Genomic DNA, 22,233 nt, shown 5'->3' on the forward strand with positions numbered 1-22,233 from the left:
TTTAATCAGCTTTGTATATGAATAAATGCAAAGGGTACCTTACTAGAAACATGGTATTTAATAGATGTTTGTTTAATCCTAAATGGACACTCAAGGTCTTTTCTTTGGTGTCGTAGCTCACTTGCTTATTCTTTTTCTTCTTGCCTGTCATGTATCCTATGATTCAGCCTTATGAAGATACTTTCTGTTCCTTATGGCATTTTCACTCTTTACCACTCCCTCCCTTCTCTTTTTCTCTGTGTATCTTCCGACCTATGTATCCTTCACATCTGCATACCAGGTTCTCCTTTTCCAGGCAGCCTTCCCTAATTTTTTTTTTTTTTACCTGAAAGAAATTTTCTTTGAATTCATAATCTTAAGGTATCTACTATTTTGTTTCTTATTATAGCTTATATAAAACTTTATCTGATATATCAAGTGAGTTAATGTATTTAAAGAGCCTAGAACAGTACCTTGCACATAGTACTCAGAAAATGGTGGTTGTTATTATGGTGATGTTAAGATGATTAAAACAAATTGATGTAATAGTAATAGGGCAGTCTGCCTTTACCTTCTGCCTTCTTGTGATGGCAAAACTGATTCGTTCTCTGTCCTTGGACACTAGGAAAGCAGTGTTTTTTTTACATTGATAATGTATATAGAAGTGCAAAAGGTACTGTGCTGTATCATCTTCAAAGTGAAGTTATTCTCTTTGTACATGTTCACTATTCTAGAACTCTACTGAGGGAAGTAAAATGGTAGACAAGCCGTTAACACTGATTATCTCGTTAAGCTTCACGACAGTTGTTTGAGTAGGTGGTGGTGGTAGCTCCAGTTATATGTGGGCGAACAGGCTTAGGAAGTTTGAAGATTGCCCAAGGTCAGTTTGTAGGTGGCCGAGTTGATATTTGAACTTCCACTATTTGACTCCAAAATTCTACACAGTAGGACCTCAAAAGTGTAGGATTTATTCCTTCATTGCTTTCATATCATCTACATATTCAGCTTGTTTTAAGAGGGCCTATCATGGGACGTATACATAGGAAAGTACTTTTGTTTTTTCTTCTAAATTTTTTTTAACATATTTATAGTTTGTTTATTTTTGTTATGGAATATGTCAACCATGCAGGAGAAGTACCTGCAGTGATATAACAAAATATCCACGTAACTACTACCTGAATTAACAGATGTTAACATTTTATCATATTTGCTTTAGAGTTTTTGTGGAGTTTTTGTTTTTTAAAGAAATATGGCATTACAGTTAGAGTTGATATCCTCTTTCTAATCCTACTCCCCTCCCTCCCTGTTCCCAGTGGTAAAGTTCCTCCTAAAGTTTGCATATATTCTTTTGTTCTGTTTTTATACTTTTACTATACATATATGTATCCATAAACAATGTACAATAATGCTTAGAGTTTACATGAATGTTATACTGTATACTATTCTACAACTTGTTTTTTTCACCTAAAAAATGTTTTCTAGATGTATTGGTATATGTAGATCTAGTTTATTATGTTAAAGAATTTCTTATATATAATCATACTATAGTTTATACCTACAGTACAGAAATAGGCCTTTAGATTGTTTTCAGATTTTCACTATTACAGACAGTGCTGCAGTGAACATGGGAAAGGTATCTGCAGATAAGATGATAAAATTTGTTTTTTGTTTTTTCATTGCACAGTTTATCTTAAGGTTAATTAAATATTTGTTCTTTAGTAATTTTTATGCTTTGAATTGAATAAATAGAATGAATAATATTGACATTGATTTTAGACCATAAATTCCTAAATTTTGTACCACTTTCCTCAGTCTGTTCAACTGTTCAAAAACCTGTGTTTAACTCATTATTGAGCCAGGAGTTGCACACTGGCGGCCTGTAGGACAAACTCAGTGTAAATGCTTGGCCTTGTATCGTTAAAATTTTTTTGAGTCAATATTTTGGAGTTAAGTATTTTGTGTAAAGTCTCTATTTTTGGATTATCCTGAAAAATTAGAAGCGTTGGCAACAGTGGGGCCCACATTTTCCCATGGCAACAGTTGGCCTAAGCTGAGTCACAGCTGCCCTCCCTTATGTTTTTTATTTATTAAAAAAATTTATTTATTTGGTTGTGATGGGTCTTAGTTGCAGTAGGAGGGCTCCTTAGTTGTGGCATGTGAACACTGCATTGGGAGTGTGGAGTCTTAACTACTGCTCCACCAGGGAACTCCCACAGCTGCCCTCCTTTAGATGGGCATAAGCTCTCCAGGAAAACAAGTTCCTACCACTTCCTGTTACTGTTTATTATTGCCCTTGCACTGTTGTTTATAGTGAAGAAATACTTTTCTATTGATGTTTTTATAAAAAATGGGGGGAAAGTGTAGCTAGACAACTGCAATATTCAAGAAAAGTAGAATAGCATATTTCTCTGGAAGTGAAGAATATTGTAACATGATTAATATGGAAACAAAATGAGTCTTGTATGGAAAGATCACAGCCTTTCCTGCTTCACTGGTTTATATTACCTGCATTGTTTTGAGTTTGTGATCTCTGCATTTTGTGCACATAGCTGTGAGGGCTGCCACATAGTGAAGTTGAAGATCAAAAGGATATGAAGGGGCTTCCCTGGTGGCATGGTGGTTGGGAGTCCGCCTGCCGATGCAGGGGACGCGGGTTCATGCCCCGGTCTGGGAGGATCCCACATGCTGCGGAGCGGCTGGGTCCGTAAGCTGTGGCCGCGGGGCCTGCGCCTCCAGAGCCTGTGCTCCGCGGTGGGAGAGGCCACAGCGGTGAGAGGTCCGCGTGCCGCCAAAAAAAAAAAAAAAAAAAAAAAAGGATATGAAGATGGCTTGTAAATTGTGAAGTTTTGTGCGAATGCAGGATATTTACCTGTTCTTTTAGCTGTTACATACACCCTTGTTCCAGAAAGATTTTAAGCAGAGGGGTTGAAACTGGTTTAATCTTCTCAACCATCCTACCTTTCAGCACTGTACTTATTAAGTACCTTTTTCAGAGGCTACAAATGGATGGTCGAGGATTTGGATCAAAAATGCGTTTTGTCTGCTCAGTGTTTTTGTTTTTAATTCGACTTATTTTAAAAACCCAGTTCTACCACTGTTGCCTTATTTCTAGCTGATTCACACTTTTACCTGCCTAGTCTCTGTAAGTATTTGATTTGTAACCTATTTAAGGCAATTTATAAAGATGTATAAACTAGAAAATACCACAAATTAAAAACAAAGAGAAAGAAGAAACGAAAACAAAGGGTAAGGACAAAATGGAATGAGAATCTAGGCCACAAAGGTCTATCACAATGGTCTTGTTGCAGGCAGAGAGCACAGATTTGACTCTGAGCTTTTCTATGAGGTGACGTTTTTCATAAAGTCCGTAAGATAAAAATAAACAGTTCAGAAAGGTAACTAACTTGATACTATCGGACTATAACTTCTCATAGGGGTCCTCATAAAGAGGATTATGTGTAATTATCATTTCCCTCATCAACATCTCTAAGATAGATGGATGTCTAGTATTTAACAGCACTCAATATGGGAAGACCAACCACATCACATGAGAGTCAGTCTGAATGAGTGGGTAGATTGTCCTTTGGTGTCTGACCAATGGATATAGTTTCCCTCAATCCAGTTGTTGATATTTATTGAGATTAAGCTCCTTGACACGTACCTGAAGTGCAGGTGTTCCATATATCAAACACAGACCATTCATTTGTAGGATTTAAATACTTTTGTGAAAACTTAGTTTTACCCAAATAAAACTGGGATTGCTTGAAGGTTAAGATTCTTCTTAGAATCTGCTACATTCCTGTCTTGTTTGAAGGTGGACAAGAGCAGTATTCTTCCAGAGTATACAAAACTGGTAAAATCATTAAGAAATAGATTTAAAGAGAAAGGGGGTCAGTACACAACTCTGTTTCATGCTGCTGGAAATTAATTGCTTCAGCAGACCATTCCTGTGAAAATGGACTCTTGGTGGTTTTTAGCATAGATTAAATGTAAGGAGGTATTGTTTTTATTTATGTTTATAATAGATATGGTCTCTTCGCTCAAGAAACATACTAATATGTGGCTCTGCCCCTTCTTTCTTTACATGTGCTCGATTCCCCAAGTAAGATTTTTTTGTTCAACCCTACTGGAACTCAGTTTTTTATGTTGTTACCTTCACTACTGAATCTCTTGAATTCAGTGTTTATACCACTCTGTTTTCTTACTGATGACTGCCCTTTGTATTTCTCAGTTTGCCATATGTAGCCTCAACTTTTTAGCAATACTGTATTTTTCAGCTGCTTAAAATAATTTTGCATTTGGTTATTTTGTATTCATGTTATATTCAACATATTATTTTCCCTTCCTCTAAAACCTGCCTCAAAAAACTGCCAGTCATTTCCATCTTTAGCCTTTCAGTTTATAAAGCTGACTCAGTCAGTCCTGGGCTCATGTTATATACTTTATCACCTCCTTTCCTTTCTCCACTCTCCCATTTTACTCTAGATTGTACATTCTCTTAGGGGGGTGGATTCCATTTTATTCACCTTTATTTATAGTAAAACCTTATATCACAGAGCCTAGCAGAATAGTCAATGAATGAATTAAAGGATATGTATATATAGCTCACATCTTCAACCATATTGTAAGTTTCTTATGGACAGGGACTATCTATCAGCAGTGCTTTTAGGTCACATGTAGTTTTCCATAGATGAGACACTTAAGTTACACGGAACACAGATATGTGTTGTTTGATTTGAATACTTGGCACTTGGTAGATCCTCAGTAAATAAATTGAATAACTGACACTGAGAATGTAGTTATTTCTCATTATTTGTTTCATTGGAGTCAAGTATTGGTGTGGATAGTAGTAAACTAGAAATCAGTTCATTTGAGAGACAATGGAAGTTTTCCAGTTGGATTGGCACAACACCTGGACAGTGGCTTTGGTTGTAAACAGGGGATCCACCGTTAGGACCAAATCATATCCTTGAGAACGCCATCTTTAAGACCAAGAGCAAGTAGTAGACGAGGTCAAAAAAAAATTACACTCTTGCATAATTGCCGTTTGACTCTAAAGCTCTTTTTTCCCCAAATCATTCTCACTGCTTCCATCCTAGTCCAGGCCTCTTTTATCTTCTAATTGTAGCCTTCCCTTGTTCTAATATCTCCTATACATCTCCAAAAAAATCACCATGAAACATCAATTTTAGAACATTGCTCCCTTGCTTAAGAATTGCAGTGATTTCTGCATTGTCATAATTCCTTTGGGCTATCTGCATTAATATTCACCATAACTTGTACTTAAAAAAAAAAGGTACACAGAACAGTATGTTTTCTGTTATTGTTTGTATGCTTAGAAGTATTAGTAAGCTTTTTTCCTCTGAATTTTAAGGCAGTGGATTTGTGTGTGTGTGTGACTTAGTTTTGATTTAAAAAAAAAGATATACAGGCTGTAGCTATGTTTGTCTAATTGTCACTTGAAAATGTAGCCTTTGTAAGCAAAAGCCAAAAGAGTAATATGCATGGTAGAAGGTTAAAAGGCCTTTAAGTTTTAAAGTTTTAGTATTAAGTTTGAGACAGTTGATTTTCTACAGGATTTTTAAATTGGTATACTTTCTCTGACATATATTAATTAGTGTTAAATCTTTTAAAAGAAAATAATTACATCGAAACCAGCTCCAAGCAGCTGGACTTTGAATGTATTTTATTGCCCATGTTTCAGAATTTGATTTTTGGGAATTTTAAAAAAGAAAGCTGAGAATAAAGTGATATAGTGCATCTTTAGTTCTGCGAACATGGTAAATCTTTATCTCAGTTTTACTGTGATTCCTGTAGCAGACATTTAGAAACACTCTGTACCTACTGTGTGTTAATTACCATGCCATTTGGTAGAGATATAATGAGGAATATGTCAGGGTTGCAGCTTTGGAGGAGTGTTGTTGAGGAGACATCAAGGCAGATAATTACTGTGTGTGTGAGAAGTGTTAAATATATGTATGTACAAAGAACTATAAAATCACAGAGGAGCGAGTTACTCTGCTTAATTTTTTTGTCAAAACTATGTAAATAAATCCTGCAAGTTCTCTTTTTGCTAGCTGCTGAGAGCTTGCTAATGGTGTTTAAGCACCATTGATAAGCATTAGGTTGAACCTGTGTAATTGCCATTATTGGCAATTTTATATGGTTTAACTCTAATAGTATTTCAGTATGGCAATTAAAACAAGAAAATGAAACATGCTTAGTGTCTTTTGCCAATACTGTTTTGACAGTTGTTAGATAATTGATATTTTATTAAAATAAAGCTTTGAATATTGAATAAATGTGCCATTTTTGGAAAACATTTTTTTTGTTTGTTTCTTTTTTTTGCAATACGCGGGCCTCTCACTGTTGTGGCCTCTCCCATTGCGGGGCACAGGCTCCGGACGCGCAGGCTCAGCGGCCATGGCTCACGGGCCCAGCCGCTCCACGGCATGTGGGATCTTCCCGGACCGGGGCATGAACCTGTGTCCCCTGCATCGGCAGGCGGACTCTCAACCACTGTACCACCAGGGAAGCCCTGGAAAACATTTTTTAAAGCTCATTTGGTTTCTCTTTTTTAAAAGATAATATATGAAAGAATTTTAGTAACTATAAATTGCTGTGTAGTTATTTTATAATTGCTTGTAACCATGGAAATATAGTTATTTGCTTTGGAAAGTTTTGCTTTCATAGCTTGACTCCATACAAACATCTGTTGGGTGCTAGATACTGTACCTGGCACTAGAGAGGCAAAGAAATTCAGTTCAGTGTTTGCCCCAAGGAGATCAGTCTGGTACTAGAGACAGCATGTATATAGTTAAAAAGATTGTGGGAGGCAGCACAGGGTAGAATCAGTGATTTTTCAAATTTATTTTAACAGTGGAAACTTTTCCAAAGAGCTTTTATGCAGAAATCCAATATATAAACAGATAAAAAACAGAATCCTGCCTATTTGGCCTCCTCTCTGTCCTCATTCCTACTGTTTGAAATCATTGGTGTGGAAGTCAGAGACAAATCGGGTTTGCATCCTGGCCCTGCCACTGTTTAGCTGTTTGACCTTGAATACATGCTTTAACCTTAGTGAACTTGTTTCCTCAACTGTTAAATAAGTATATTAGTTTTTTTGCTGGGTGTTGTAAGAATTAAACATTACAGGAAAAGGGCCCAGCATATAAAGCCATTCCGTAAGTGGTAGCTACTAGGATTATATGTACATGACACAGTGAGATTAAAGAAGAGTAGGGAGTAGGCTAGCTAAGGAGGGCTTCACAGAGGTGGTGATGCGCTGCCTTCAGGCGGAATCTTTTTTAAAGTATTTATTTATTTATTTTTGCTGCGCCTGGGCCTTAGTTGAGACATGTGGATTTCTTAGTTGTGGTATGGCTATGCGGGATCTAGTTCCCCTACCAGCGATTGAACCCGGGCCCCCCGCATTGGGAGCCTGGAGTCTCACGCACTGGGCCACCAGGGAAGTCCCCTCCAGGCTGAATCTTGAAGGGAAATGAAAAATTGCAAAACATATGGGTGAGAGGCATGCACCGAAAGTGAAATATATCCATAATGAAGACTTCGGTATGTGGAATGCTGCCTCATTATCCCTTTCTGGAGATAAATGGCCTCACCTGAGTTCTACATAGCTTTTCCTTACATTCTTTGACTCACACTTTAGTATTAGGCTGGGTTAAGCCAGGTTGAGAGTCGCTGACTTTCCTTGGTTAATTAAATTGACTACTTAACTAAAGGAAAAAGTACTCTAAACCTGAATTTGTAAGCCGTGTCTTGGTTATAATGTAATGGTGCATTTATAGACAAAGTCCTTCCTAACTGCAGTTGCATTAGTGTACTGAAAATTAGGATCCCTGTGTCCTCCTCTGAGGTCTTAATATAGATCTTTGTAAATGTTTACTTCAGTAAGTAGGTAAGGGTTTTTTTTTTTTGCCTGAGACTCATATATGAGACTACTGCTGTGGATAAATTGCAGGTGGATGTATTTACTTTGGATTTTGAGAAAGAGAACTAGCAAATTAGTTTCTAGAAAAAGCTGATGAAACATCACTGGATGCGTTTTCTACCTCAACAAAAGCTGATGAAACATCACTGGATGCGTTTTCTACCTCAACAATGATTTTTCTTTTTTAACTTAAAAATTTTATTATTTTTTAAAATGTTTATTTCTTTATTTTTTGGCTACATATTTTTTGGTCTCAGTTGTGGCATGCAGGCTTCTCTCTAGTTGTGGTGCACAGGCTCTCTAGTTGAGGCACACGGGCTCAGTAGTTGCGGCACACGGGCTTAGTTGCTCTGCGGCACATGGGATCTTAGTTTCCTGACCAGGGATTTGTCCCCTTCATTGGAAGGTGGCTTCTTAACCACTGGACCACCAGGGAAGTCCCCTGATTTTTCTTTTTTATAACAATCAGATTTTAGGCAAAACATTTCAGTGTGATAGGCTAACAAATGGAGGTGTAGTAAACAAAATAGAGAAGATATGGAAATATCTATCTTAGTGTCTTTCTGTATCTCCTTTGTGTGTGTGTGTGTGTGTGTGTGTGTGTAAAATCATACAGCACTTACTGTTCTAAATGTATCCACTCATTTAATCTGCCTGACAACCCTATGAAAGAGATATTACTGTTATTAAAAATAGACTATCAGATAACTTCATTTGTCTAGATAAGGGGGCTTGCCATACTATGGCTGGCAAGCCAAATTCTGCCTCCTTTTTTTTTTTAATGATGAGAGATTACATCTATTTATTTATTATTTTTGGCTGCATTGGGTCTTCGTTTCTGTGCGTGGGCTTTATCTAGTTGCGGCGAGTGGGAGCTACTCTTCGTTGTGGCGCACGGGCTTCTCATTGCAGTGGCTTCTCTTGTTGCGGAGCATGGGCTCTAGGCACACAGGCTTCAGTAGTTGTGGCACGCGGCCTCAGTAGTAGCATGCAGGCTCTAGGGCGCAGGCTCAGTAGTTGTGGCACACGGGCTTAGTTGCTCTGCGGCATGTGGGATCTTCCTGGACCAGGCAGGGCTTGAATCCATGTCCCCTGCATTGGCAAGTGGATTCTTAACCACTGTGCCTTCGTGCTAAGAGTGATTTTTACAGTTTTTAGTGGTTGGAAAGAAGCAAAATAATATTTTGTAAAAATTTTTATACAATTTATTTTCTAAAATAATTTCAAATTTTAATTTTATAAATCAATAATTTATTTAAAAGTTACATGAAATTGAAATTTCATTGTCCATAAAGTTTTATTGAAACAGAGACCCACATATTCCACATACATTATTTATTGTTGTTAATTTCTTGCTACAGAAACCATAAGGTCCAAAAACTTAAAATATTTACTGTCTGGCCCTTTATAGAAAGTTTGCTGACCCCTGGTGTAGATACAAAGGAAAGGAGATAGAATCCAGACAAAAAGCGACAAAATAATATAGTTACAAAAGAATGTGTCTTTATTAGAACATACCAGGAATATGAGGACGACACAGAGTTGTATGATGAACAAGCCAGCAGTATTTTCTTGAAGAATTAAAAAAAATCTTTAATAACAGCTTAACTATAATGAAAAATATTTAGTTATTTCAAAGTGTTGTATTGACCTCTTTTTCCTGTTGATATAAAATTTCTCCTCCAGATATATCTGAAGGGCTTTGTAAATATTTCTTTGAATTTGGGTGACAGTTGTTGCAGTTACCATTGAAATCTGAGTACCTTGGCCTCCTGATTTGATTTTTGCCCTTGGAACACAGATGAGTTCTGACACTTGATTTCTCAATTTCCCCTTCTTTATAATTTTGCTTTTGGCCCTTTAGGACTGGCTGTAGTCTGTAATGTTGAGTATATGGTTCTCTGCTAAGGATGTGTATCAAAATCATCTGGAGAAAATTTTAAAATTTAGATGGCGTCTCAGAATCTCTGAGGATAAGGTCTAGCCAAAATTATTTTCAGGATGTTTCTCAGGGGGTTCTAACGTACACTCCTGGTTAAAATCCATAGTTACTTCCTTCAACTATTTTAGTAAATCCTATTTGAAAAAAAATACATATGTGGCATTTATTGTTCTGTGTCCCAGAGGTGTTTTTCAACCTAAAGAATCATTGCCTAAATTTTTTTTTTCATTGCCTAAATTTATGTATACTCACAGAGTTCATCAGCATCAGTTTCGTAAATTCATTTTCTCTTTTGATGTCACTCAATAGAATAGTAGAATACAAGTTGGAATTCACATTAGAGAGCAAGTAGTATAATTCAGTATTCTTTATTTTTATGAGATATTTATTTGGCATCATAGAATCCCAGTGAATCTGGAAATAATGGATTTAATGAGGTAGAACACAGTTTATATGAGACTCAATATTTTTAGAAGGAATAGTTCATTTTGTTTTGTCAGTAGTTCTGTCAGGCTGTATGTCTGTAAAACAACTGTTTAAATAGTAGATCTTTTCCTCTTGTTTTCATTTAAGTGTATTTTGACACCAGAGTGAAGTTAAAAGAAAAAAGTGACCTGCAACCTCTAAGAGCATACTAAAACAACAAGTGTTTGGTTTTTTTCACATTCTATTTCACTGTTTATAGGCATACACAGTTGTATCACACAGAAAACTGATTTGAGATAAAAAGCACTAGAAAGCGATATACAATAAAATCTAAACAGGTCAGTCAGAATTCCATTTCTTAGGAACCATCAGGTGTTCCAAATGGCTTCATGCCTTAAGTCAGAGAGGGATTTTAATCAACAGAGAAACGATCTTTGGAACTTCCCTGGTGGTGCAGTGGTTAAGAGTCCACCTGCCAGTGCAGGGGACACGGGTTCGATCCCTGGTCCAGGTGGATCCCACATGCCATGGAGCAGCTGAGTCTGTGTGCCACAGCTACTGAGCCCGTGCTATAGAGCCCGCGAGCCACAACTACTGAGCCCACGCGCCACAACTACTGAAGTCTGTGCGCCTGGAGCCCATGCTCCACAGCAGGAGAAGCTACCTCAATGAGAAGCCCACACAGCACAACGAAGAGTAGCCCCTGCTTGCCGCAACTAGAGAAAGCCCACATGCAGCAACGAAGACCCAATGTAGTCAAAAAATAAATAAGAAAAAAACAAGCGATCTTTGAGCACCCATCAACAAGTGAACACTGCTGAAGTGAAGATTATATCTAGCATGAGTTTGATGGGTGTGCTGTGAGAATGAGGAGGCATCCTGATTAATGTCCATAAAGGGAAAGCCAAGAATGATGAGGTAGACTGGCCAAGAAAAAGAAACAAGGAGAGGAAAGAGAAGAGCTGAAAGGTCAACAGTAATGAGATGGCGCTTGTAAGTTGCAATGGCAGTGAACATCAAAAACTTAGTGGAGAGAGTGATGAAGAAACAGAGGATAGGAGAGTTCTCAGTTATCTGTTTTGTACCTCAGTAGTAACCCTTTGTTCAGGACATCTCTCTTGTCACTTTTAAGTGGGACTCAGTATTTTACATTTGATAACCGTTGAAGGCATTGATTTACCTGGAGAGTATCCAGGGAGTAGGGTTTAAGCAGTATGAGGGGTGAAGAGTATTCATTCCAGTAGAGTTTAGTGATAGGCTAAGGCTATAATAATGAAGGCTGCTATATTATTATAACAGAACTGAGGTTTTGGGGGCACTTTATTAGGGTTCTCCAGCAAAACAGAACCAATAGGATTTACGTATAAATTTAAAAGGAAAAAGTGACCACAGTCAATCGCCGGGAGAGGGAGAGAAAGGGGAGGGAGAGATTTTAAGAAATTGGCTCATGTGGTTGTGAAGGTTGGTAAGTCCAAAATTTGCAGGGTAGGCTGGCTGGCTGGTGAGCCAGGGAAGAGTTGATGTTGCAGCTCCATGTCCAAAGGCATCTCGGGGGATGTGTAAGTCTTTCTCTTAAGGCCTTCAACAGATTGGATGAGGCCCACCCACATTATGAAGGGTCATCTGCTTTACTCAGAGTCTACTGATGGAAATGTTCATCTCGTCTTAAAAATACTTTTATCTCCTTTCTTCAGATTTATAATCTAAAGCTGTAGAGCATCTATTTGCAACACTTGCCTTTAATATTAAGAGTTACTAGACTTGAGGTTGGTAGGAGTAATTCTCAGTAGAAAAGGTGATATCTTAGTCATTGGTCCAAGGCTAATTGAAAAATGCAAAGTATTTTGGATGAGTGACTTAAATCTTGCAAAATGAGATATGGTAGTCAGTTGTAACTAATAGGAAAGTGAGGAAATGGTGCAGCTGTTGGAAGAACTTTACTTTTTCAAAAAGTGAACTATGCCTGAGCTTAGTCTGTCCCTCAATTATGAACCAACCTGGTCTTTTTTTGCTTTAGTTTTTGTTACTGCCTGCCAATAGCAGGTCCTAGTGAATCATGGACCTCCAAGCTGAAGGAGAATAAGAACAAGTAGACATTAAAGCCTAGGTATTTGAGGGACTTCCCTGGTGATCCAGTGGTTAAGACTCCGTGCTCCCAGTGCAGGCGGCCTGGGTTCGATCCCTGGTCAGCAAACTAGATCCCGCATGCTGCAACTAAGACCCAGTGCGGCCAAATAACTAAATAAACAAACAAACAAACAAAAAACCTATGTATTTGATTAAAAACTTTCAGTGATCTAACATTTTCAAATTGTGAGGATAGGGGAAATCTAACTTCTTCATGTTAATTGTTCATGCAGACCACAAGATACTGCAAGGACAATTAATGTTTTAGTTACTTTTGTCATCTTATTTTTATTAGAAAACAGTTTCAGAACTCTAGAAGCTTATCTCTGTAGGTGGGAGAGTGAGGAAATGACAAAAATTGATTTAAGGAAATGAAGTTACTTTCGGGGATACTTTGTTGTCTGATGTAATCTTACAGAATTAAACTGTAAATTTAAAAATTTAAGTTTGACTGGGGTATTTTTCAGAATATGCAATGCATTGATTTCATAGGTAAGTGTACCTATTTTTTTTTCATTATTTGACTGCATTGCAGTATGGCACTAATGATGTAGTTTTAAACATTGTTTTTACCTAGAATAATAGTCAAAGTCAAATATTGAGAACTTAGAGAAACCTGTAACCTCATGTCTGATGCTGTGGTAAGGAGCATCATCTGAAGTGATGAAGAATTTGCTGGCACACCCAAAATACCCACCACTATTGACACGGATGAGTCCGTACAGTGAGGACTGTGCAAATCAAAACACATATGTGTATGTTCTGTTGGGTTAGTTGTACGGAAATCAGAATGATTTGGGTGGTGCAGACAATTTGGGGATGGTGAGAGGAAGAGAAGACAGCACAAGTGAAAAAACATTTCTCATCCAGGGACCAGGACCATGTTTGGGGAGATGACTGCTTCAGTTTTCATTTCTCATGAAGCGCACAGTTTATGAAGAAACAGGAGATTCTGTTTAACTCTAGAAAACTAGTATGAAAAGGTACTCAATAATTCTTCTGCCTTGCCTCATTGCTGTATCTGGAATATATTATTTGGATTAGGGTTATGAGCTATAATATAATATGTGCTATTCAAGGAAGGTAGATAATTTGCTGACCCTCTTTATTTTATTTTATTTTTTAAAAAAATATACCCCTTTCTCTTAGCTGTCATCATTCATTCATTCATTCATTTATGGCTGCGTTGAATCTTCGTTGCTGTGCAAGGGCATTCTCTAGTTGCAGCGAGCGGGGGCTACTCTTGGTTGTGGTGCGCGGGCTTCTCATTGCGGTGGCTTTTCTTGTTGCAGAGCATGGGCTCTAGATGTGCGGGCTTCATTAGTGGCACGTGGGCTTAGCTGCTCCACGGCATGTGGGATCTTTCTGGATCAGGGCTCGAACCCGTGTCCCCTGCGTTGGCAGGCAGATTCTTAACCACTGCACCACAAGGGAAGCCATGCTGACCCTCTTTAAATAAGGCATTGTTGAGTGACAATTTCATGAGAGCAGGAACCATTGGTAATCACTTAATGTACATCTAATAATAAGTAAATCTGACAGTTTCCATTTTTTATGTCACTACACCTCTACTGTTACCATATAATTGGCTGTTTATGTTTTCCCTCAGACACATCCTTTATTTTCTGTATTGTTTTCCCCTATTTCATAAACTCCTGGTTAGCAAAGAACAATGTAGATTTTTAGTGAAATAATATTTTATAAAGGTGTTTTGTGTGTGTGTGTGTGTGTGTGTGTGTGTGTGTGTGTCTGTGTTGACATAGGATTTATTTTAAATAGTTGTTCGTTTGGGCTTCCCTGGTGGCACAGTGGTTAAGAATCCGCCTGCCAGTGCAGGGGACACGGGTTTGAGCCCTGGTCCGGGAAGATCCCACATGCCGCGGAGCAACTAAGCCCGCAAGCCACAACTGCTGAGTCTGCGCTCTAGAGCCCGTGAGCCACAGCTACTGAGCCCACATGCCACAACTGCTGAAGCCTGCGCACCTAGAGCCTGTGCTCCGCAACAAGAGAAGCCACTGCAGTGAGAACCCCGTGCACCACAACGAAGAGTAACCCCCGCTCGCCGCAACTAAAGAAAGCCCACGCGCAGCAGCGAACACCCAACACAGCCAAAAATAAATAAATCAAAAAAAAAAAAAAGTTCTTTGTTTAAAAAGCCAAAAAATTTAAAAGTTTGGCTTTCAGCACATATCCAAGTCACTATAATGGCCTTCAGAAATATTAAAATCATAAACATCAGTGAACACTCTAAGTCTTCCTTAAACATAATATGACAAGTTCCAGTCTAGTACTCTTTAAGGCAAAGTTGTGTCAGTCCTCATAATTTTGACATTTTGTAGTGTTTATAATTTGAGATCAATGTAACATTCCCCCAAAATGCTGTTGTGTAAGCATCATTACTTCAAAACTGTATGTAATACTGTGTTACCAGGAAGAGAGAGAATAATACAGAAGAATTCTGCATTGCATAGAAATAAAACTCTGCTAAAATCAAACTGTAAAAAACTACTAAAAGCCTTTCATAAAAAAATGTAACAACCTTCTGCTTTAGTTTCCTTGAAGCTGGAAACTGATCTCAAAATTTGAAGCCTTAACATGACAATGCCTCAAATTCTAGGATATTCTTTTGATTTACACCAATTTTACATGAGGCTGATTGTCCCATTTTAAGAATGGTCTAAGTATTGTGATTTTCTTCTTTTTAATAAATATTCAACTGGAAAATCCCTGGGTAAGACCTTACCAATCAATATGTTAATATTGAAGGCTTTAGCATTTAAAACAATATTGTTTGAGCAGAAAATTCCCATTAGCCTTGAAGCTTTAAGTCCCTAACTTTCGGACCAAAAGCTCTCATTGCAATGGGGTGAAATTGAGAGCTGTGTGGTGGACTTTATTTCCCACCTTGGTAAAACTGGACTTCTGCAGATCTTGTAGCTCTGTCCTGTCCGTGTAGTCTCTTTCAGTGTGTTACCACTTTCTATTGTAGTTTTCCAGGTAATTTTTTAACGTAACTAACTATTGATACACAGCCTAATACAAAAGAAGTTGACAGGAGAAAAATTTCAAATCGTTTGCTCAGAGATTATAGGACGGTATTATTGTTGTTGAAATATCTGTCTCAAGTGTGAATCCGTTAGCATTGAGCCTTGGTGTCCTTGGGAAGTCCATGGGAGATAAAAGAACTTGCAAACTTGGCTAAGTGTGAAACCTTAGCCAGTGTTTTTAACACATTGAAACAAAATGAGAGGAACTTTAATAATTTACTCACCATCCTGATTTGTAAGATTATTTTTTAATATTCTCTTACTTCTCTTTTCTTTTTTACTTTTCTTCTTTCTCTTTCTGTGGTGAGGTACTTATCCAAGTCATAAACATTGTTTATGACTTGTCTAGGAGAGCTGCACTGGTGTAGCAGAAAAGTGGATATAGTATTAGAATACAGAATACTTAAGAATTCTGCATTCCAGAAAGCATACTGAAGAAGCCTCTGTTTCTAGTGCTCAGGCAACACAGATCTGATCTCTTAAGAACGTCTGGATATTGACAAACCAAACTCTTCTTTGCAAATGAACAAACCAAACTCTTTGAAATATGTTTGTGATATATACAAGTAGCTTAGAGGGGATTATTGAAGTACTGCCAAAGTACATTTCAAAAATAAGTCTTTTCATTCATTATGTTGACTTCGGAAGGATTTCTGAACCCCCTTAAAATGCATGTATGTAATATTTTGTTTATCTTCATATGTCCTTTTATGAGGGAAGAGGTCTTGGCTTTCATCACATTCTCAAAGGAGTCCAGTGACCCCTCAAAAGATTTAGAACTCCTCCACTAGGTGGTATGAAAATACTGCCTGGTTTATTTGTACTGTTGGTTATAAATATAGATTGTTCATTGCAAAGTACTCTAAACTCTGTCTTTTGCTCCATTTGAGAACCATTTATTTTTGTTGTTATGGGATATTTTGCAATTATGTTAAAATATTAAGCTAAAAGGTAACTGCAAAGGTAAATCTGAGAAATACTGTACCTTGTCTATATTAAATTCTTAAGTATGATACTTGGGCTTTCTGGTAACCAATATGTATGTTAAATAAAGGCAAGAAAGTTTAAAGCTAGGAAATTAATAGAGGATAAAATAATCTGAGTTAAAAGGAACCTTAGATATTATCTTCTTTCCAGAAAAGTTAGATGAATTACTCAGATTTATAGAGTTGATGACTGGCTCGAACCCACATCTTCTTTCTTAATTTGCATTTAGGGCTCATCATACTTATTGTCTCTCTCTACCATTTGTCATCAATACTTAGCTAGTTGTAATAAAAACATTATTAACCTATAGTAGTAAATAATAACATAATTAATTATAATTAGCAAATTGAGACGTTTTAAATTTAATCATCCCACTCTCTTACTACAACCTTTCAAGTGTTCATCTCCCAGGAGATAGAGACCTCTGCGTTCTTAATCCCTCTACTCTTTATTTGCCTTTCTTGTTATCACTTTCTGCACAATGTAGTTAGGCTCTTTGATCCATTGTTTCAACTCCCTTCATTATGCATTCATCTCACATATCCTGTCAACCCTCAACCCAATCCTAGATCTCTAAATGTATGACTTTTTTGTTTCTGTAGCCAGACGACTATACATACTTGCTACAGAAAAATCACATCTTTGTAGATTGGCACCAGCAAAAATTCATGGTCTCCGATCTTAAAAATGTCCTTCCTGTACTTCCTGTTGTGTTTCTTTGCCCTCATTCTTCATAGCAGCTCTTTCAAGCCTCTTATTGCCTTCTTCCTTTCTCCCCCAGCCAGCAAATGACCTTACTTCCTGTTTTCCCGGAATATAAAAATTTTTGCATCTTTTTCTCCTTTCTAATACAGTAGAAGAGGTAAACCATCTTTATATCTGGATCTCTCATTCCTTTTTCTTCCTCCTCCTTCCATTGAGTATTTCCCTGTTCTGATTTTTAAAAAAGACTTTATTATGGAAAACATCAGACTCATAAACAAAAGTAGAGAATAATAACCATTCATTATTCATCTTCAGCAGTTATCAACTCAAAGCTAATATTGTTTCATATATGTCCCTCCATCCACACTTCCAAATTTTTTTGAAGCAAATCCCAGACATGTTATTCCACTGATAAAATTTTCATTGTATATTTCTAAACGACTTTAAAAAATAATCACGATACTGTTGTCCCTTGAAAAACTCAGTTATTCTTTAATATCATCAGACATCCAGTCAATGTTCACATTTCCCCAAATGTTTGTTAATTGGTTTTACAAAAATTATTTATTTTACACTTTCTAAAAGTTCAGATCTAAGTAAGGTCAGTGAAGTCCAATGGTTATATCACTTATCTCTTTTAATCTATAGGTTTCCCTTTCCAACTCTTTTTTTAATTTCCTTGGAATTTATTTGAAGAAACTGGGTCATTTTATAGGGCTTTTCACAATCTGGATTTTGCTGGTTATATCCCCATGGTGTCTTTAACATATTCTTCTGCCCTGTATACTTCTTGCAAATTGATAGTTGGAGCCAGAGACTTGAACAGATTCAGATTTCATTTTGTGGCAAGAATACTTTATAGGTGGCGTGTTGTTATTCTGTCAGTGGATACATCATGTCTGGTTGTTGCATTGTTTGCCTTTGGTTAATTAGGGGGTGAAAATGGTCATATTAAAATTATTCATTCCTTTATTTCTCTTGAGTCTTTTTTTTTCTCCACCATTAGCATTTAAGCATCTCGCTTGGTTGAGAAAAACAACAACCCAGAAAAACTGCTTTTTAACATTTCCATCTGTTTCTAAGATTTTTATTCATGGTACCATCTTTACTTCATCTTCTTGCACTCATCAGCCCATTTGGATGTGGATTTTGCGGTGTTGAACCATGCCCTTACCATTTTACTGAAACCATTCTCATCAAGGTTATCAGTGGGAGCTCTATACTGAATGGAACAGACCCATTTCAGACCTTATTTTACTTGACAGTTGGGTAACTTTGGCTATTGTTGGTTGCCTCTCCTTGAAATACTTCCTTGGCTTGTGACATATTCTCTCTTCTTTTTACTTTTACCTCTTTAATTGCTTCCTCTTAGCCTCTGTTGTAGACACTTAAGTGTTGGTGTTGCTCTGCCTGGCTCTAGGCTAGGGCTTCTGCTCATTGTACTCTACACATTCTCCATAGGTTATCTCATCCTTTGTCATGGCTTCAGTTATACCGTCTCTTAGCTGGTAAGTACCAGACCTTTTTTTCCCCCCACATAGGTTGGTTATTTTCAGAACTGACTTGGTTGTACAGCTTCTGACTAGAAATCTCACAGGCACCTTGGATTCAGTGTATCTAAAGATGGAATGAGTTACACTTACTTCTTCATCCCCTCACACATAGTTCTACTTAGTTCAACTTATTTCTAATCTAGAAATCCAGAAGTTTTTTGAGTTGACTCCTTGACTGACCTTTTACTCTCACCTTTCTAGTTCTCTTTATTTACTGCTGCTATTCTAGTGCAGATCTCCATCATCTATCACCTTCATTACTGCAAGCCTTCTATCTGGTTTCTTCCTTTCCCGTCCTTATGATCCATTCTTCACTATACAAATGAGAATGATTTTTCTAAAAAACTTATCTAATGGTTTACCATTGTCCCTAGGATAAGTTGTAAAGACCAGAGCTTGTTTTGTGACCTAGCCTGTGCTTACCTCTTCAGCTTTATCTTTTTAAAAATTTATTTATTCATTCATTCATTCATTTATTTAGTCTGTGTTGGGTCTTCGTTGCTGTGCGTGGGCTTTCTGTAGCTGCTGCGAGCGGGGGCTAATCTTCGTTGTGGTGCGTGGGCTTCTCGTTGCGGTGGCTTCTCTTGTTGCGGAGCATGGGCTCTAGGCGCGCGGGCTTCAATAGTTGTGGCACGCAGGCTCAGTAGCTGTGGCTCGTGGGCTCTAGAGCACAGGCTCAGTAGTTGTGGCGCAAGGGCTTCGTTGCTCCGCAGCATGTGGGATCTTCCCGGGTCAGGGCTCGAACCCGTGTCCCCTGCATTGGCAGGCGGACCCTCAACCACTGTGCCACCAGGGAGGTCCCCTTCAGCTTTATCTTGAATCATCACCCGCTATGTGGAAGTACTTGTCACACTTTTCACGCAGTTTTAATTGCCTGTTTCTTGGCTGACTCTTCCAGTAGACTGTAACTTCAGTGTAAAGACCAAGTCTTGTCTTTTCCCTCATTAAACCTGATGCCTGGCTCATAGTAACTGTTTTGTGTATGTTTGTTGAATAAATAAACTTGTGCTGTACACTATTATACATTCAGTGATTTATGCATGCCTTGGTTTTATTGTTATTAGATCATGCTAGTATTCCAGTACTATTGTAATTCTTGTGCATTAATTTGCTTTTTTGTCTAGAGGCAGTCTCTCCATATTTAAATTGGACCCTGTAATGTATCTAATACAGTAGAGTTTTTTCCTGATTAAAACAGGGATTTTTGCTATGTTTCTTTTTTACTCTGATTTATATGATTAATTCTCTGTCAGTGGATTCCCATTGTCCCAGATAATGGAAATCTGTAGACAGTTCACACAGTCACCAACATCAGATAATCCTTACCCTACTGTAACCTTCGTTAGAGTGTATGAGTTCCAAGATAGTTTGGCTTGGCATGACTAGTGAGATTTAGAAAAGTGAGGCTTAAATAATTAAGAGATGTTAAATACCAAAGATGGTGGGTTTTCTGAGTTGTCCATTGTGCTTGGTTCTCAATCCACTATTTATTACTCACATTAGTCACATTTCTCTGGATTTAGACATAGTGGTAGTGGTGGCTTTCAGCTATTATTTTGAGGTAACTGGGCTACAGGTCAGAAGAATCATTCAAGATTATAAAATAAATCTCTGATTATATTTACTAGTATTGCTCAGTGGAGAAGGATCTCCATTGAAATCAGCAGCTGCCATTGGGAACATATGAGTACTCACTTTTTGACTCAGGGCTCCTCTTTAAAAGCAGGGTCTGCTCTCTCATTTTTCCTCCTTGACTGGCTTATTCACGACTCGCTATCCCCAGTGCCTGGAATAGTGCCTGACATGGCATGGGAAGGGTACTCAAGAAATGGTCTTTGACAGTGTAGTGGTTACCAGAGGGGAAGGGGTGGGTAAAGGGAATCAACTGTATGGTGACAGATGGAACCTAAACTTTTGGTGGTAAGCACGCTGTGGGGTACATAGAGGTAGAAGTACAATGCTGTATACACGAAACTAAAATAATGTTATAAACCAGTGTTACTGCAATAAAAAATAAAAATTGAAAAAAAGGCACAAACTCGCAATGAGTAGTAAAGAAGTCCTAGAAACCTAAGGCACAGTATAGTGAGTGTAGACAACAGTAATGTATTATAATCATCAAACTTGCTCAACAAAAGACTAGAACTTAATTATTCCAACCACTTTTTAAAAAATTATGTAATAAGATAGAGGTACTAATTATCACTACAAAGGCAATGATAATATTATAATCTCTAAATGTATCAAATTAACATATACCTTAAATTTACACAATGTTATATGTCAAATATATTTCAGTTTTTAAAAAGATACCATATATTTTTTAAAGGGTTATTTTTTTTAAGTCTTTATTGAATTTGTTATGGCTTCTGTTTTTTTTTTTTTTACATCTTTATTGGAGTATAATTGCTTTACAATGGTATGTTAGTTTCTGCTTTATAACAAAGTGAATCAGTTATACATATACATATGTTCCCATATCTCTTCCCTCTTGCGTCTCCCGCCCTCCCAATGGCTTCTCTTTTTTAAGTTTTGGTTTTTTGGCTGCGAGGCACGTGGGATCTTAGCTCCCTGACCAGGGATCGAACCCACACCCCCTGCATTGGAAGGCAAAGCCTTAACCATGGGCTGCCAGGAACGTCCAAGATGTGATGTATTTAAAACAAAAAGAAATAGTTTTTGTTTCCTCTGTCCATGATGTGTCTTTTAGTAGGTGGTTCTACATGCCCTTCATTAGACGTTAATTTCATGTGGAAGATGATTTCCTATTTCTTTGAAGTGTCCCTTCCAGTTGAATTTTGTAGGTACCAGTAGTCTGCATTTTAAGTAAAACTTACTCAGATATATAGTTTACCCTTGAACAGTGTGGGGCTAGGAGCATCAAACCTCCTCCGCACAGTCAAAAATCTGCGTATAATTTTACAGTTGGCTGACTCTTCATATCCACAGTTTCAGATTGTGTAGTCCCATAGTACATATTTATTGGAAAAAAATCCACTTATAAGTGGACCCATGCAGTTCAAACCCGTGTTGTTCACGGGTCAACTGTATTTCCTAATTACAGTGGACGTTCTGTCTAGCTATTTTTATACGGTGTGATGAGACACACTAATATTAAACTTTTGTAAGTTTATACAGGAGATTTGAAGAATGATTTTTTTTAAAAAAATATTTATTTGGCTGTGCTGGGTCTTAGTTGCGGCATGTGGGATCTTCGCTGTGGCATGTGGGATCTAGTTCCCCAACAAGGGATTGAACCCGGGCCCCCTGCATTGGGAGCTCGGAGTCTTAACCACTGGACCATCAGGGAAGTCCCTGAAGAATAATTCTTTAAGAAACAGTTCTTGATTTTTCTTTTACCTACATTTCCTCTCATCGAGCTGATCACAGTACTTTTTAGATGTTGTATAGAAATTGGCTTTATAGTGTTGCAAGTGTAAAGAAAGGGCTCTGAAATATTAGGTAATGGGGTTACAGAATTGGATTACTGTGTGAGCACAAAGAAGGATGTACTTC

The 22,233-nt window shown here is 37.6% G+C and overlaps 1 protein-coding gene across 2 annotated transcripts in view; it reads left to right on the plus strand.

The window, feature by feature from the left end:
- PAFAH1B1 (platelet activating factor acetylhydrolase 1b regulatory subunit 1) overlaps positions 1–22,233 on the plus strand; it is a 76,592-nt gene that overhangs the window by 11,405 nt on the left and 42,954 nt on the right. The window lies entirely within an intron of this gene.

Source organism: Phocoena phocoena, chromosome 19 (genome assembly GCF_963924675.1).
Source record: "Phocoena phocoena chromosome 19, mPhoPho1.1, whole genome shotgun sequence".
NCBI lineage: Eukaryota > Metazoa > Chordata > Mammalia > Artiodactyla > Phocoenidae > Phocoena > Phocoena phocoena.